Raw genomic sequence first — 19,583 nt, forward strand, 5'->3', positions numbered from 1 at the left:
GAATCCTTCCACAAGTGAAAGCAGAGCCTGGAGCATCTACCTGAATCGGCAGCACCCTAGGAGAAGTTGGCTTTTCCCCAAATCACCAGCTCACCAAGAGAGGCACAGGTCTAGCTCCTGAAGTGTAGCCAGGGAGGGGGAGAGACATGAAAAGAAAACAGCTAGCTCTGCTTACACAGACCCTTCCGAGGCTTTGTTATGTCACTGGAATTTATGCAAGACTTCCTTAAATGTATTTTACTTAGATCAGGTGCTTGACACCATCCTCAGACCCAGAAATGTTTCATGGCCTCAGCTGGGGGTTTTATTTGCACAATCTTATTAGACTCACATTGCTCTCTATGGAGAGAGATAATGTCACAGCCATGAACTAAACAGCAAAGTCAAGGCTGTATAGATACTGGGGTGCATCTTATAAATTTCTTTCTACAGTTTTCTCGAGGTTCTCTTTTAGTTTCTCCTTCCTTCTTCTGATACAACTGCAGCCTGGGTTCCCAGAAATGAAAACAGACAAATGGTACCCACCATCAGGCATGGATCCACATAAGACAGGGCTGGCAGTGAATGGACCTCCACCATGTTGGACTGAGTGGAGCCAGAAAGCAAAGCAACCTTAGTCCTAGCCATGCCTCTTAGCATTTTAAGATGTGCTTCTGGACAGAAAAGGATTTCAGATACATGACAGGACACATTTAGACATAAAAGATCTTTAAATGAGACACAGCATGTTTTAAAAATGTATGTAGTCTTGGGAGAGAGAAGAAAAAAACCATATAGAGAGTTATATAAAGAAATAAATAAGTCTGACATTGTCACTCCAAGTTCTACCTGTACTCTGCCCATGTACGTGTAATGTATGTCACTCTGCCACGTGTTCTAGCTCTGCCCACACCTTTTGACTACCCTCCATCTTGGGGATGCATGTGGCATAAAGGCTTAAGTGTTCCACATTCAGCCTGGAGGGTATGCTCTGAGAATCCCTGGCACGAACCTAGAACAACTCAGGAAGACACTGTTTAAACGGTATGCCATCCCTCCATCCCTTTCTCCCCTGAGCCTCCTCTTTTGTCCCTGAACACCTTGTTAGTGAAAAGTCGTGACATGCATCTGTTTTAATCATGGCTTCTTTAGTTTCATCCTGGAGTTTCACCTTTCAGCTTCCTGTCTCAGGATGTGGCTAAATTTTTTAAGCTCTTTCCACCCTCTCTGCATGAATTCTGCCTGCCAAGTTCCTTATATTACGAATACTCAATATTTATATCAATGTGATTGCATTAAGTTCATTTGCCTGTGATCCATGTAATGTGCACAACTATCTATCTGTCTGTCTGTCTGTCTTTCTGTCTATCTACCTACCTACCTACCTACCTACCTACCTACCTACCTACCTATATTTGTGCAGTTTGACAAGTGTGTCTCCATGGAGTTGAAAATTTCCTGGCTTTTTGTTTGGTCAGGATCCTACAAAATCACAAATAAATCATACCTTGAAAATTACAAATAAATCATACCTTGAAAATTACAAATAAATCATACCTTGACCTAATTATCTAAAACAGGACTTAGCAAGCAATGACCTGTAGGTCAGAGCTTCCTGATTCCCTCTTAGTAAAGAGCTTTAAGAAAGCAAGGCTACCAACTATGTAACATTAAAAACTATTTTTGCCCTAGAATGTCAGAGTTGGGAGGCTGGGAGGCTGTATGGTCTATAAAACCAAACCAAACAAACAAACAAAAACCATTTGCTTTCTGATCTTTTGAAGAAAAAATAATGTTTCCTTAAATCATGCAAAAGTGATGATTACTGCACTAACTCTACTTTTGTGCTTTAAAATATATTAATTTATACATATTAATGATGTCAGCTCTGTGTCTGCACATGCATAAATCATTAATCAAATCTAGAGCCTTTTGCATCTGTTCTTTCTGTCTGCTTGTTTTCTGGGGTGGAGGCACAGTTGCCGTCTGGAGGCACACTGCCTTTCTCATACCGTGGCTTCCCTTTCTATTTCTTGGTTTAGTCCTTTGTTTCAGTGGAACACGTCTGCTGGCAGCTTTCTCTGAAAGAACAGTGTATGAAGTAAGAAGAACATGACCACTCCAAGGTATGTTTGAGGAGATGGGTTTTAAGCATAGATTTGAAGGAGAGCACAGCCAGAGTCTTCTTGAAGAGTCCAGAGCAAGGAGAGAAAGTAGTAGACTAAACACAAGCAGTAGACCGAACTGGGCTGTGAGAAGGGGTCAGGGGAGTGAGAGAGGAAGACAAAAGAGATGGGTACCAATAGGGTCAAGAGAGATGCAAGAGAACCAAAAGGGCTCATGACCAAAATGACAGGGTTATATATAGGAATGAGAAGCGATGAGTTGGAGAAATTTATACAGTGTGGAAGGGGGCAGGATGGGAAGTGCCAGGATGCCAGCATAGATGTTGTAACAGGCGGTTGAGATTCTGAGAGGGCTTGGAGGCCAGCATGGGCTTTGGTATGCTAATAAGCACCACAGCTAGCCATGTGGGTTTCTTTCAGATCTGGCAGATAGGCAGGCACCTTTTAAGAACAGCATCTTGTGAAGTATTTACTCTTGTGTTCATTGCTAGTTTGCCAGAGCCTAGCATTATTAGTTAGAAATTGTTTCTTCCTGAGACAGAAGGCGTCATTTCACTTTTTTCCCCTATCCTCCAACAGTGCAGAGAGAAAGCCACCCTGACGTCAGGTTCTATTCAGCTCTGCTTCCCTTCCTGTCTCCCCTGGGGATCACTCTGATTTTTCTTAGTTCTCATCACAAGCTCTTCCTGGCTCTCTCCAGCTGAGCTTATTTGTAGCCTCTGCTCTCTGTGAGGTTTTATTCTGCAGGAAACATTGTCCATGCCTTTCTTCTTGACCTGTCCTGAAGATGGTCTCATGTCTTCTACTTGAGCTTCCTCCAGCCTTGGCTACATGGGGTAACTTAGCAAAGGGACCGTGTTAGAACTACTGACAACCTGGAGCCCTATATCCTTTGCTTCCTGCATCAGCCTCTCTTGGGGTACACGTACTACCTCAAAATGTAGAGACGTGGTATGTCAGGGGTACCCTGGATGACTTGGATGGCTTGGGTGACTAGTGATAGGGGACATGTTTTCTTTTCTCCTGTGGACAGTTCAGAGTCACGTTCCATAGAATTTTCCAGAGGTAAGACCAACAAAAAGGTGCTCCAGCTGCCTTCATGGTTGACCTGCTCAAAAAAACACAAGCAAGAAGCTCGAAATGGGGTTTCATACTTGTGTTCTCAGCACACAGGTTCAGGAAGTCTGAAGTCAGCCTGGGCTATATCCTGAGACTGCATGTGTCAGGGATTTTTCTTATTGATGTGACAAAACACCCGACAAATCAACTTAAGGGAGAGGATTTATTTTGGCTTAACATTGGAGAGGGTGCCGTGCACTGTGGTGGGTGGCTGTGGCGGCCATTAGAGTGGGTGTGGCGAGCTGTGGCTCCTGCTGGAGAGAGAGTGGGCTGTTCACATCGTATCTAACAGGAAGGAACAGAGAGGAACACATATGCTCTACTCTACTTTATATTTCTTAGGAGACTTTATTCCCCAGATGATGTGCCTCAGATTCAGTATTGGTCTTTTCTTCGAAGTCAGACATTTCTGGAAATACTCTCACATACTTGCCCAGCGGTGTGTCTTCTAGGCAATTCTAAGTCTTTTCAAGTAGACTGTGAAGATTAACTGTCATAGCGCATTAGAACTCAAACAAACCAACAAAAGTGTAAAAAATTTTGTTATTTCTGGACCTCAGCTTGATGTCCCTCTGCCCAGAAACTTGATGCTGTAAAGTGTCTGTACCAGGCTGTGTGATAAAAGAAAGACACCGTAGCAGTGGTGATGGGGAACTTAAAACTTTTAACATTGACTCTGTGTCTTTTTAAAAATCTATTTATTCAGAGGAATAAGGAGAAGAATCATATGGAGAATGATAAATAATATTGGAATGAAACTTTATTAGTTCTTGCATACTTTGGAATGACAGCCTGATTTGGTTCCATCTATGAAAATGACAATGAATAATCTCAAAGGGGGAGGGGAAGTCCTCCAGTGACAAAGGAAAGTGGAATGGCTGATTTCTCCATTGTGCCTTACCAACTTGAAACATAGACTCAAGGGGAAAATGTGACCCTGAATAAAGCCAGCATTGCAAATTGTATCTCAAATGTCATCCTGCAAAGATACCTCTCTTGGGCAGCAATAGAGAACTACAGGAAACTAATCTGTCTTTTTGAAGAGTCATTAGTCTTTTAGGAAGGTAGCTTCCCTATTTCTTGCTTCCTGATTTGTTGCCTTGTCTTCCTGTAAGGATGAGTTTGAAATGGATCTGTCTATAAGTGGGAGAATCTTGAGGCAGTGCCCTAAGGCAATACATGATGTTGATGGTTGAACAGGCCAGAGAGTTCAACAGCTTCTCTCTTCTTCCTAGCACCTTAGTGGGGACAATAAAAGGGAAGCCTAAAAAGTCCCAACAAGGTCTGTGTATGTCTTAGGCATCTGGGTGTTGCTCTAGCAAAGTAATCTGCTTCTCACATGACACTCAGGGTTTCAAAAGTTAGTGTTCTGTGGAACCAGAGAGGAAGCTGCTAGTGTTTTAGAGACCAACCTGGAAGGCAGCTCAGCCTTTTTTTGATGTATCCTGTGGTCAAAGCGGGCACACGAAGATCTAACGTAGTGTGAATTTGAGGGGAGCATGCACACTAGTATGTATACACAGTACACAAAAATCTGTCCATGCAAACACATGTCAACATATGAGTACATGCCTGCATATCAACCCAAGCAAGCATGCCCACACAAATACAAGCATGCATACACATAGCTAGTAAATGCACACATGTGTACATGCACAATTAAAGTAATCAGATGTATGCATATATATACACACATTATAAAGTTAAGAGTATATCAAATACCAATACAAATATTACATTACATCTCCTTTCAATAGAAACCCAAGCAGCACATTCTCAGTTCTCATTGACTTTTCAATATTTCCCTTCTCTTTCCTTCTATTATTTTCTCTCCCATAGTCTATAGTCCCATTCCTGAGATAGAAGATGATTCTTTGACCACGGAACCAGCATCAAGGCCAAGACTGAATTTCTGTTCAACACTGTGATAAAATATTTAAGAGCTTACCTGTGCCTGCGAAGGCCTGTAACGACAGGGTTCTTCTGAATTCCTGACACAGGATCACAGGGTGCCACAAACAATGCCATATGCAGCAATATGATGTGAAAATACACATCAAATATGAGAGCAGCTACGGTTACTACAGTCAGTAGATTACCTATCACTTACTCATTCACAGATTATGATTGAGGACTTGCCTAGTGCTAAACAACCAGTGGGCTCAGGGGAGTGTATAGGCTCAGTTTCCAATGTGGTCATGCTAAATTTGGAGGTTAACATCTCCCGAGAGATGTGTCAGAGAGACCAAATCTCACATTGATTTCAGCTACTCTCTAGTGTGTCATCCTGATTGCAAAGCTTTGAATGCACTTAAAACAATGTATCTGTTGTTCCTACCGCAGTGTCTAGAATAAGGGTGGAGCCTGTGGGATTCTTACATTCTTGCTTGCTAATGTTCGTGTGATGACAGTACACAGAGGAAATACGGTGAGAAGTTATACTAGGAATTTTACCACCATGTCATGATGTAATAAGCAATATTTTACAAAATAGATGAACAGTACTTCTATATTTCATGCAAGATGAATAACAGAGCATACGGGAAGGTCAAAAATGAGGACAGAGGAAAATAGAGATTAATAAACAATTCAAAGAAGTAAAATTTATTACATAGAAAATGATGTGAAAGTATATGTTTATCATCTTAAGATATTTAAAGATCAGCCTGAGGAACATAGTGAGACCCGGTCTAAAAGAGTATGTCAGTGGTCAAGTGTTTACCTAGAATGTCTCATGCTTGATCCCCCAAACTGAAACAAACAGAACATGCATAGGTGCTTGCCCCACCCCCAAAAAACAAAACAAAACAAACAACCCCACATATCATCAGCTAGTCAACATTGCCAACACAGTCAGCTTACTGTTCTAAGGTCATTTCTGTGATAATAGGGGAAAATGTAGGGAAAAAAGTGGTTTCTTTTATTATACAATTCTAGGTTATAGTGCATCCCTGTGGGAGAATTTAAGGAAGGAACTTCAAACAGCTCATCACATCATATTCATAATTAAGGGAAGAAAGGAATGAATTCATATTACTTTCCTGTTTGCACTCATGTCATTTTCTCCATTCTTAGATAATTCAAGGCTCCTCTGACTAGAGAATAATACTGCCCACAGTGCACTGGTCTTTACAAATCAATTAACTTAATCCCCAAGACAAGTCTACAGACCAACACAATGTAGGTAACTGTTTGTTGAGAATCTTTTTTCAGATGATTCTAGGTTATGACAGCAATTAAAGCTAATGATTATAATTACTAAGCCCTGAGTTTTCCTGATGAATTATCCCACCCCATAGTTCAAGTTCATCCTGAATGATAGATATTATCCCCGACCTAAATACTTTCCTTTAACCAAATGGTACAAATATTCACCCAAATCCTTCTTTGTCCTCTCCTGTGCCAACTGACTTTACACTTACTAGATTTTGTGATTGTACTTTCATGCGTCTCCTCCGCCCATTCTGCTTTTTCAAACTTTTAACTCTACCATGCTAATCCAAGCTGGCAGCATCTCTTAACCAGGCATTTGTAGCTGTTAGATATAATTATTCAGCACTTGTCCTTTCAGCATCCTGATCTGATGATCCCAGGCAAGAATGAAATGAACAAGTTCCAGGAACTTTTGCTATCCTTTCCAGTGACACAGCTCTCAGCTCTGCCCTGCTGCTCTAGGACCTGCTGTTCCCTTTTAATATGCCCTTTTCCAATGAACAACTACCAGACATCATTTCTGGTCCAATATCTGCTGACATTTGGGTGGAGTTTAGGAAAGGCCATTCCTAGGAATATTGTCACCCATTGTTTACTCCAGACATATCTCAGAAGTGCAAGGCCATTTGAAGGCTGGTGTTTCTTTCATAAACTAAAGATTAGGAGAGGCATATCTCTGGTTACTCTCTCCTTAATTTCTTACTCAACCATATTTGTAACTTTTACTTTTTTCTTCTTTATCTTCATTACTACTAGAACACGAAGAAGAACCCAGTCAAAGATCCCCATATGCTCATGGCACAGTAATCTCCAGTTATCCCTAATAGTCATGTGGTTAGCACTTACCATGTGCAAGGTTTCTATGTTAATCAGTGAATTCCAAACAATCTCTCTGGGTAGGTGGCTGTTACCGTTGCTTTTACATCTGAGTAAATTAAGGTTTCACATAGTTCGCATTTCACTAGACCAATGTTGTAACCTCAGGACAGGGCAACAGGCAATCTGGCTGCAGAGCTTCTGCCCCAGCTCTGATGTAGCTCCTCACATCAGCATAGGCTACAGTAAAGACCAGCTACAATTAACACCTGTTTTCCTTTCTTAGGCTATCACTGCCATAAAACCTCTTGATTCTAGTCCCTCAAATGCCTTTAATTTCCCCCAGGAAATGCAAGGATCTTCAGCATCATTTTTCCTTTGTTGATTTGATATTCTCTTCCTTCTGGGCTTGATGAATGGCTACTTTTCCCATTCACTGGTTCAGGTCTGACCTCACTTTCTAGGGAAATCACCTGCAATCATCTTATGAATGTTGACTTTTGTTCACTTCTGTCAAGACCAGGGCTTCTCAACATCTAATTGGCACATGGGTTACCTAGACAGTATGTAAGGTGTAGATTCTGATCCATGGATCTATAGGTTCAGACTACTTGTAGAAAAAGTAATAGGAATAAAGAAAAATAAGCCATATAAAGATGGAATATATACAGAGAGTATGGATGATGTATATTATTGTGCTTTCTTTGAATTTTTTGACTGCAGAGAGACATTTGATTCTGGGAACTGCTAAGTTAAACCATCATATGTGTTTTAAAGGTTTCTTGACTTCAAAATTTGAGTCTAAGAATATGTTGCTTTAGAAAAGAAATCCTTCTTTTGTTTCCATAGAAGATGATAACCTGTGATATATCCCAGACTAATGTAATTTGATGGAATAAGACCCATGAAAGGTTGCCGTGAAAACCCCTCAAAAGAAAATATTTCACCCAATAAAAAATTAGGAAGCAGTTTGGAAAGAACTAAACCCATATTCCCAAATATTGTTTATAAATATTTCTTTAAATTTAAAGGGGGATATGATACAGAGATTTGCATTGATATGGATCTCGGTCTATTGATACAAATATTAAGTCAATCTTGTTATATGTATATTTCTGTTCTTGATTAAGGTATTGTGGTTGTGTAGTTCATTTTAAAATATAATGTATAATTAAGAAATATAGGTTAATAGATAATCATGTATAATAATCAAGCTTGTTGTCATGTTAGTTAGGTTTTCTAGATATATTTCAGATGGATAGGAATTCTTCAAATCTCTCAAAGACCTTCAGAATATGGCATTTAAGATGTCTAAGAACTTAGGACTTTTATGACAATGAGACACATCTGCTCCTGGCAGCACCAATTATTTCAAGAGGAAGATGGGCATCAAAGAGACTTCTTATGGTATTTGTTAGCCATTTGGGCAAGAAACTGCTCTTACCTGGACTGCTTGATGGTATGCTGTATAAACTGGACATAAAGGACCCACAGAAAAATGACTGCTGGAGTTGTCTAAATAAGGTGTCCTTCTGGGTTCTTACTTCATGAAAGAGTCTACCAAACATTCTGAAGGACACAGAAGAAAGCAACTGAAGGACTTTGCCATTGTAAGGCAGAACAAATCTTCAAATCTTCTGCTTCATGGAAAAGTCTGTCAGATACTATGGGACTACAGGCTGAAGATGGATGCCCCAATGGTACAGAAAAAGTTTGGGTGACTGTTCAGGCAGCAAGATGTCTCTGTCAATTCTAGAGTTTGGAAGTTGCTTACAATGAACTTCCTGTTTACTTAGGTAATATTATACCCTTCTGTAGTCTTTGATGGAGCTGAAGGATATATAGTAATAGTTTTCCTTAGTTATGATGGAACATAAAGCATATATAAATATTGTAACTGTAATTTTGCTTGATAACTCTTTTGTTATATGTAGGTTTACTATATTAAAGTTAAAACTTTCCTTTTCATTTAAACAGAAAAGGGGAGTTGATGTGGGATTCCCCTCTGTATGCTGTGAATACCATAGGTTAATAAAAAAAAACTGTGTTAGGCCTACACAGGGCAGAATATAGGTAGGTGTGGAAAACTAAACTGAATGCTGGGAGAAAGAAGGCAGAGTCAGTAGAAGTCATGTAGTCCCACTGGAGACAGACTTCGGAAATGTACACATTAAGCCACAGCCATGTGGCAATACACAGACAAATAGAAATGGGTTAAATTAAGATGTAAGGGTTAGCCAATAAGAAGCTAGAGATAATGGGCCAAGCAGTAATTTAGTTAATATTTCTGTGTGATTATTTTAGGGCTGAGCATCAGGGAACCAACAACACAGACTTTTGCATTTTTAATAAGTCCCCAAGAAAGATTGATGCAGCTAGTCCAGGGACCTCACTTGAGGCATTTGGGACCCACACTTCTTCTGTACTTCTTTGTACCACAGCACTTGGCCCTCCACAAATAACACTCAGTCTCTGCCTGCCTACCTTTACTTCTCTGCCCATGGGGGGGTCTTCACCAGCAAACATCATACTTATTATATTTCTGACCCTGTATCACTTATCTCAGTACCCTGGACACTGGAGAAGTAAAGTATGTTATTTAATGATTATTTCATTCAGTTCTCAAGGTCACCTCAATGCCAAAGCTAAACATCGTCTAGGTAAAAAGTAAATAAGAGAGGAAACATAGCAACTCTAATTGTCTTGTCTAATTCTGTGATTTTAATGAGAATTCAAAGCGCACAAAGAGACAGATGCCTGTGAGGCACAATCTATTAAAAATCGAAGTTCTGGAAATAAACAGAAGACTTACAGATAAATAAAGTCCATACTCTACACATCTGCCTGCAATTATCTTAGCCAGCAGCCCATGAAATAAAAATTCTGTGGTTGGTGATTTCTTCTGTTTGTTTAACTTAGAGGCTCCTGTGCTGTTACAGAAATGGATGACACGCTGAGCAACCAGGGTGATAAGAGAACACCCGTGCATTGTAAGTACCAACTGGAGGAACCAGTTTGAGACAACTGGGTTTCACCCAATAAACAAATGGTCCCACTGGTTCCCACTTGAGTTTTCCCCAAGATTAGTGTTGGGCTGAGAAAGGAAGCTAGTGTGAAGCAGAGGTTTCCAGGATTAGCAGCAACCAGCATCTCCTTTGTCTCAGATTTATTCTTCTCAGCAGGGGACCATAGGCTCCAAACCTAATATTTGTCTAAGATCGAAGCATGTGTTTAAAGTTATATCCTGTCCTTAAAATTATGCTTTGCCCATCAATTGTTCTACTTTTAAGTACTCTTGGTGTTTTGTTTTTTTTAAATTGTTTTGTTTGTTTTTGTTTTGTTTTTTAAGATCATATTGAATGTGAGAGTGAGCTCTGATCTCCCAGAGTACAGACAAGACCCCTTTTTATTAGGAAGAAAAGCCCAGGGGGACTCTTATTAGGTATGCCTGTCTTCTTGAATTGCAGCTAAGGGACCCTTCTACAGAAGTGAATTTGATTTGCTGAAGTGCTTTGGGTTTTGTGGTCATTTTCCTGAAACTCCCAGTCCCCAACTTATTTTTAACAGTCCAGCACTGCTTGGAAGTGAAAAGGCAGGAGAAAACACACTGTGTCTTCATCCAGTGCTTTCACCAACTCTATTGCTGTAAAGGTTAAGGAGCCAAATGACTGGGAATTCAAAGATTCAAGAACTCCAAAACCAACCATCCGAACTGGGCTGGCAACACTGTGGGACAGGAAGAGAGCATGAAACCACAAAGAGTTTTCTTGAGCACCTTCTTCCTCAAAGGTCACTTATGTTGGGTTGGGATGAGCTTCTTCTGACAATATAAAGGCTTCAGTGAGTGGTCTGGGTTCTATTTTACCTTCCTGGAGTGTCAGAAATGGAAAAAAAAAATCACAGTCTGTTTCTCTCTCTCCCTTCCTCCCTCCTGCTACAAGCCACAACATTATGCAACAATTGCTCAGCAATCTTTTCACAAGCGACTTATCAGAACCAAGGGATCTGGTAAAGGCTAAACTGAAAGGCAAGGCATTTTGGCGTTATTGCTTTGTGAGTAAAGTAGCTTTGCTGTAGGTTTTTCGCTGTATCTAACTCCCTTTCTATTATATATTTGGGAATTAATTCCCACCGTTCAGAACTGTTTAGTGAGAACAGTTTCCCACTGACCAGACCTTGTTCCTCTCTCCTAGGTAAGTGCAGAGATCTGCCTTCCTGCAATTATCTTTATCAGTAGGTAATTGGTCAGAGTTTAGGGTCCAGGCAAAGAGCATCCCTTCTAAGATATTCACAGATCTCCAGGGATATAGAGTTGTCCCTGTCCAAGATGCTGCTCTGGTTTTACCCCACAACCAGAATGGCTGATAACAGCATAGCCCAGAACTGATAATTTAGAGGCCTGGGTCTCTTCTTTGCTTAGAGCGGTAAGTCTAACACCAGACCTAGGCCCATAGAAGAAACTACAGTGTCTGGTGTATGTGCTATCATCTGATCAAGAACCATTAGCTTCTCCTAGGTTGCCTGGTTACCTGGTAGCCTCTATGCATACTGGGAGAAAAGATTTGGTGTGCTAATTTTAACATTCTGTGCCCTATTCATAATTTTACTGAAAATAAACTTCTTAGCTCTTTACTAACCACCTAAAAATGAAGCACAGCACACCAACCTTCCCCTCTAGAATTCCCTCATGATTTAATTCCCTTTCTTAATGAACTTCCTCCATCAAGGGGTTCACTGGATGTGTACTAGCCACTCCCACGGGTCTGTGTGTGCTTGTAAAAACCCTTATTTGATTTTCTATGGGGCAAAAAAATTTTGGCCCTGGAACCTACTAGGGCTGGGAAATTGCAGGTTTATAGCTGGTAACATTTGTAATGGGTAGAATGAGGGACAGTATAGAATGACGTAGAAGGAAAAGCAAGAGAAAGCAAGGGAGAATTGATAGAAATGAGAACGAAGAGAAGGAAGAAGAAGAAAGAAATATGGATGGATGATTCCTGTTGTGAGTAGATTTCTCACCCCTCAGATATCTAGCCCCGCTTTAGCTATCTGTGGCATCTTTAATTGAACCCTGGAAGGGATTCTTAAAGGCAAAAATCTCTCTGTACCTTCCCTCCCTTCTGCCCTCTCTTTCTTTCATGAGAAAGCAAATTAGAAGAATTAAATTCTGTTCCCAAGGCTACAGCACTAAGCAGTGAAGGGCAAAAGTAAGAGCAGACCTGGAACCCCAAACCAATCTCTATTCTTTTGTCTGATTTTGTCGTGAGAACCCCCTGGTAGAAGCTGTGGAAGGAGGCTAGAAGGGGCTGTTCATCTGCTAATGGCCCCACACATAGGGGTCCCCAGCAGTGGGTGCTCACTCCTTATCTTCTTTTTTTAAACAACCATAGGATTTTGATGCTGCTAGAAATAAATTCAATCCTGTACTTTCATAGCTGAAAGCATCACGAAAACCACACAATAGAGACCAAGGGCATAAAATGTCAACTGAAGCAGAGCCCTGACTGGGAACCATGGTTGAAAGGGTTGAAAGAAGCATACTTCCAGCAAGTTCCACGTCATGAAATTAAAAAATAGTGACAAGGGAGGAAGGATAGCTAACTAAGACTATTTGAAAAGCAGTATGGAAAAGCACTATTTTATAAGCTTGCTAAACACACACACACACACACACACAGAAGTTTAATTGCTTTTACCTTATATCGAAGATAATGTTCCTCCCAGGAACCACAGGTCAACAACAACAGCAAAACAACAAAGCACAGTGCTAGCTGTTGGATACCTCTCTTCAGGGATGTCCTGAAGATACCTTCCTAAATAAAGGCTCTTAGATTTCTACCGGAATCTGATGATAAGACCTTATTGCTGAAGACACTACACACTTTGGTTATAGAATATGGAGAAATCAAGGAGGAAGCTTTCTCCTTGCTGACTAACTTTCGTAGTACTAGAAAGTATTATACAGGCAACTTGGGAAGAACAGTCATTAACAGTCTTGCCCAGCTGTAAACCCTTTGAACTAAAATAATGACCAGTTAACAAGATTTACACATTGGTGCAATAATAATATGAGTGCTATGTGGTAACCAAATGCTTTCTAATAATTTCTTTGATATAAAAACTGATACACAGAAGAGAATGCATACTTGGTACAGTAAATCTGTCAAAAATCAATGTTTGGAATATTATAGGTCCAGGGGAAAAAGCCACTACTATTATCTTTTTATTTTGATATAATATCAAACTAACCTTCAAGTTTGTATTTCTGCACCCAGACATTAGTACAGTTCTCACTCCTCATTAGACAAGTTGTTTTGTACAGTGGTGAGAGATTAACACAGGAGCTCACAACTGGTTAAACTGCAAAGATTAAGCAGCTGTGGCGTGCTCAGCCATGAATGGGCCTTCTGTATTACAGCCCCCAAGGCTTAGGGCGACATGATAGATGACTGTGTGGGGAGGCCTTTAGAAGCCAGGTTTAGAAGAATCAGAGCAAACCAATGTCTTCCAGACATGAGGGCTGCGCTCATGGAACTCGTAGCAGCCGAGGTAGCCAGCACAAGCCTGAACAAGATCAAGTGAGTACATATTCCAGCATGGGGAAGGGAGGGTCTCACAAACCCCCTTAACTCTCCGAGGAGCTACTGATGAGAGTTACCAAGGAAGTCAACTTGATTATTGGCCATGGGTATGCTTTAGTTAGCTTTGCATCAGTATAGACACTTACTGAGACAACTAAGGATAAAAACCTTATTTTAGTTCATGGTTTCTAACCCTGGTTCTGTAGCACCATTGTGTCTGGGCCTGTGCAGAGACTGAACATCATGGCAGGGAGCATACGATGGGGTAAAATCTGCTTACTTCATGGCAGCCAGGAAGCAAAAAACAGACCAAGAATGGGCCAGACTCTTGGTACTCTTTCCAGGACCTTCCCTCACTGACCTAACTTTCTCCCATGAAATTTCACCCCCTAAAGGTTCCAGTACTTCCCAATTGTTTCACAGGCTGGAAGCCAAACCCTCAACACAGGAGTCTTTGGGGGACACGTCTGGTCATATTACAGTGCTGGGGGAGGGCTGGGTTTGAAGACAGAGGGCTTACATACACCTTTTTGCTTTTCCCCAGCCCTACCTGAAACAACCCGAAACTGCAGAGAGCAAATTGAGTTTGCTAAACGTAGACAGCTGTGACAGCTCAGTTTCTGCCTTTCATCTGAGCGCCCTCTGACATCAAAAAAATCAATTGTGCTTTTGGAGCACTATAATGTCCCCTGTCTTGTTCCAGGAAAATAAGTTAAAGTTTTCCAGAAATTCATGCTTTTTACCTTGAATTTGACACAAATGAAGTATTCAGTGTTTGTCCTTTATTGACGGCAGAGATGGTAAGCCTCTAGAGGCTCAATCGCACTCCAAGTCTAGGATTTGCAGTAGTTCAACACATGATCCTCCGTCATACAGCTTATTCACATTAGGATAAAAATATTGAGGCTGGCAGAAGACCCAGTTGATTCCAAACCCTTTGGAAAACCAACTGCATAGAGGAAACAGTTGCACAGACTGGAAGCCAAACATGGTTCCCTTGAGTCAGATTTTCACTTAACACAGTGCATTTGAGAAAGTTGCAGACGTTTCTCTGAGCTCTAGAACTCAAGATTGTGAAAGTGATTCCAAAGTGCTGTAGAATATTTGTCTAGGATTTGTTACATTTGTTTATGCTGTGGAACATTTGTTTAATGATGCAAAGGTGTGTTGCATTCTTTTCTGTTGCATTTGTTTAACTCTGAAGCCGTGCTACTTTGCCTGTCTAAAACACCTGATTGGTCTAATAAAGAGTTGAATGGCCAAGAGCAAGGCAGGAGAAAGGGTAGGCGGGGCTAACAAGCAGAGAGAATGAATAGGAGGAGAGATCTTGGTGGAGAATAACAAGAAATGAGAAAAGACAGGACCAGCTACCCAGTCACACAGCCAGGCATGGAATAGGAAGGAAAGAAAGATATACAGAAAAGAAGATAGGTAAAATTCCAGAGGCAAAACATAGATGAAATAAGTTAAGAAAAGCTGGCAAGAAATAAGCCAAGCTGAGGCCAGACATTTATAAATAACAGTAAGTCACTATGTATATTTAATAGGAAGCTGGGTGGCTCCCCCCCCCAAAAAAGAGTAAAAAGTAAAAACAACCAACTATGCCATTCTGATCTTTGCTAGAGTCTGTAGAAGAGCTTCATTCCAGGAGACCAAGCGTTCAATACTCAGCTTTGGGGGAACACTTCAAACCTAAACTAGTAGTAGTAACCTTGGACTATCCCCTTCCTCCCTGTCATGTGGGCTTGAGGCTTCTGAACAAATGAAGTATCAGACAGCAAAGCTTTCATTGCCTGAGTCACACTACTGGCTCGTATATCTCTTCAGCTTGGGTAATATAAGAACCACCAGATCCTCCAAGGGAGCAGCATGAAAAATGTCCCTTCCAAAGAGATATCAGTCCTGTTGCTAGTCTGGGAATTACTGCTATATTCTGAGGCTTAAATAGGAAATCTTGAAGTAACTTATTGAAAAGCTTGGAAACAGAAGTGGTTTTTTTTGTAAAGATATATATATATATGATGAGATGTCATGGTAGAGCCAGTTTTCAACATGAAAATCATTTGAGATTCATATTTGACTGATACTCACAGTCTGAATGTAATTTTACACAATATTTTAGATAATTTTATGAAGAAAACAGCTTCATGACATGGAATTTTCCACTTGTGGCATCATATTGGTACTCAGAAAGTTTCAGATTTTAGAACATTTGGATTAGGGATAATCAACCTGTACAGTATCAACCCAAAGACTTCAATAAACAAGTTCAGTCTGTAATATTCCAGCCTAGAGTCTAAAGGAAGAAAGTCCTTAATGGATGGTGTCTATAACACCCTTGGAGACCTGCCCCTATCCTGGGAGAGAAAGGCTGTCTCCTTCTCAGGCTTACTCAACTCTGAGTCACTGTCTTTATTCCACAGTGAAAATGGAACTTCAGCCATCGGTTTTTCAATTGGTCTGTTTCATGCAATTGCTTTTCAGACCACTTAGTAGCATTTTAGTAATAAAGTGAGTACTTGTATAAAACTAGACAGCAAGTTATCACGGAGACTGAACTAGGACTCTGTCCTCCTAGTTGTGACTTCCTGGTACTGTGTTGTGGTGCCAGGGTCCTGGTCTCTCCAAATGAGACCCTGGTACCAGAATGATTGATTGAAGGCAGAAAAGAGGATCTTTCTTCACGCAGATGGCCAGGGTTTAAATTCTGACAGGCAGACCAGCATGTACTTCCTCCTGGTCTTAGTTAGGGTTTCTATGACTGCAATGAAACACCATGGCCAAAAAACAATTTGAAGAGAAAATTCACACTTCCATATCATTGTTCCTCATAAAAATAAGTCCGGGTAAACATGGCAGAAACCTGGAGGTAGGAGCTGATTCATAAGCCTTGGGAGTACTGCTTACTGCCCTGCTTCACATGGCTTTCTCCGCTTACTCTATTTTTCTTCTTTTTAAAGGGTTCTTTTAAAAAAATTCCTAACTATTATGTATTTTTCTTTTTTAAAATTGTATTCTCTCATATGTTACATTCCAAGTACAGTTTCCCCTCTCTCCACTCCTCCCCAGTCTTTGTTCCCACCTTCCCTCTCCCCCGGGTCCACCCCTCCCCTTGCCCTTCAGAAAACAGTAGAGCGCTTAGGCCTGCCAACAGAACAAGGCACAAGAAGATACAACCAGACTAGACACAAAGCCTCATATCAAGGCTGGGCAAGTCAACCCAGTAGGAGGAAAATATTTTGAAGAGGAGACAAAAGAGTAAGAGACTCCCCCATTCCCACTTTTAGGAGCCCCACAAAAACACCAAGCTAACAAACATGACATATACATACACAAAGGACCTGGCTCAGACCCATTCAGGTTCCCTGCTTGTCGCTTCTGTCTCCAGGAGCTCTCATGAGCCCTGCTTAGTTGAGTTTTTGGGTTGTGTCCCCAATCATTTGGCTCCTGCAATTCTTCCTTCCTGCTCCTTTTCCATGGGGTTCCCTGAACTTCAACTGAATGGATCTGATGGAGATCTCCAATTTAAGCTCTTACTCCATCTAATGTTTAGCTGTGGGTTTCTGTATCTGCTCCCATCAACTGCCCTCTCTGATGGCAATTGGGCTAGGCATCACTCTTTCAGTATAGCAGAATTTCATTAGTAATCATTTCATTGATTTTTTTTCCCTGTCCTAGGTCTGTGTGCTAGCCAAACTCCAGTTCCTGGTCATCCAGGCAATGCTGGGCATTGACTCACTCTCACGGTCTAAACCTCAAATTAGACCAGTCTTTGGTTGGTCATATTGCTTTCGTATAGAACCCAGGACTACCAGGTTGGGGATGGCACCACCCACAATTGGCTGGGGCCTCCCCATCAATCACTAATTAAGAAAAAGCCTCCTAGCAGATTTTACGGAGGCATTTTCTCAACTGAGATTCCCTCCTTTCAGATAACTCTAGCTTGTGTCAACTTGGCATAAAAAAATATACTCTTCTTATAGAGCAGAGGGATCTAGGCACATGTGCAGACTTTGGTGACTCCGAGGGTGAGGAGGTAGCATATTCCCCTTCTCTCTGTCTCTCTCCTCTTTTCTCCTTCCCCCTTTTCTGTTTCTCTACTCTTTTTTCTCCCCTTTCTTTGCGCCAGCGGCTTAGTTTTGTGCCCTAGCTCCCTCAGCATCCCTTCTGCACTCCTCTTGAGCTCCTGCTGGGCCAGGGTGGAATATCGAGTCATGTATGAGTCATATGTTCCTGCAGGGCTGTCTCCAAGCTCTTTGACTCACTCCCCAACATCCTTCCCTGTGACAGCCCTTTTCCTTTCCTCCATCCATCTTCGTCCACACTTTAATTAGGCTGACCTTCAGGGTCTTGTGTGAGCATGTCTGGCAATTTCCTGGCAGTTGCTTCTACCACCAAATCTGTTGGCCTCGTGGACTGAAAACCTGTTACTCTGATTAGCAAGAGGCAGCCATGGAGCCTCTCTGTGAACAGGGATTTCGGGTTCCTACTGAACACTTCTAAATGGCAACTGGACCCTAGAAAGGATGTCTGAGAGCAGGAGATTCCACTGAAACCCTGAAGAATAAACAGAAGGAAAGTACACACTCGGAGAAACAATGCCCAGACTTGCTGCCTTATCTCTGGGGCTACCATTAAATGTCAACCCAGGATTTATTCTTAGGCTTGGTCACCACAGGTGAAAGCTGGAAGCTGGTGTCCTGACAGCAGATTCAGATACCTCTACTGTAGAATCAGGTGGTCTCCAAGGTACATACTCAAGGAGAACTAATGATCTGTGTCACAGAAATACCTCCACCCGACCCATTGGCTATCTGAGTGTCAGTTTCTCCATATGTCCAAGCAAAGCCGGTGGACTCTCAACAAGTGGGCAGCATCAGGAAGTCAGACAAGGGCCTATGAAGGATAGAATCTTTCCAAACAGATGGGTTAGCTCTAGTTTGGGCAGGCCTAATAACTTCCTAGATGTCTCAGCACATGTCTTTAAGGTAGACTCCACAGACTTCTCTTTGGTGGGCATCAGGTAAATAGGCCATATGGTGAGGAAAGGCCTGTGGGAAGGTCAAGGGAAACCATACTGTGACCCCAGCTTTCCCCCGCAGATGGGACCCTAGCTCCCACTGGGTTTTCATACTTTGGTTCATCTCACGGCAAACCAATGTGGCACCGAGCAGGAGGAGCGAAGCAATGAGTCCCAAAAGCCCAGCTGTGGCCCATACTCATAGTGGAACAGCCGAAGCAAGGTGAGCATAAAACATCTCTTGACCTCTCAGGTCTTAGAGAATGTTCTGGCTAAAGCTGAGCACAGAGGCGGTCAATCTGCTAGGTCAAAGCAGCATCAGCCCTGGAAGCAAAGCCCTGTGGCCCAGGGAGTGGTCTGGAGGAGTATCAGTATCTGACACACACGCCCAGTGTAACTGGACTGGAAGTCATGCTTCCTTGCAGCCGTGGGTATGCTGCAATACCTCTGGGGGTGATGATGTGAGACACGGGGTGTTTTCCATCAGGACACCTACAAAAGGCCTTCTGGTGGTTGAGGTTTGCCTTTACTGAGGACAACCAGAGAGAGATCCCCTCTCCCCATTTCCTAAACCCCCACAAATAGCAAGACCATGAAAAACCCTGGTTAACTTTTTGTTAAATTTCTCCTAAAGTTGGGGGAGCCTAGGCAGTTTGGATGCTCAACTTACTAAACCTGGATGGAGGTGGGCGGTCCTTGGACTTCCCACAGGTCAGGGAACCCTGATTG

This window comes from Microtus ochrogaster, unplaced genomic scaffold, assembly GCF_000317375.1.
Source record: "Microtus ochrogaster isolate Prairie Vole_2 unplaced genomic scaffold, MicOch1.0 UNK100, whole genome shotgun sequence".
Lineage (NCBI taxonomy): Eukaryota > Metazoa > Chordata > Mammalia > Rodentia > Cricetidae > Microtus > Microtus ochrogaster.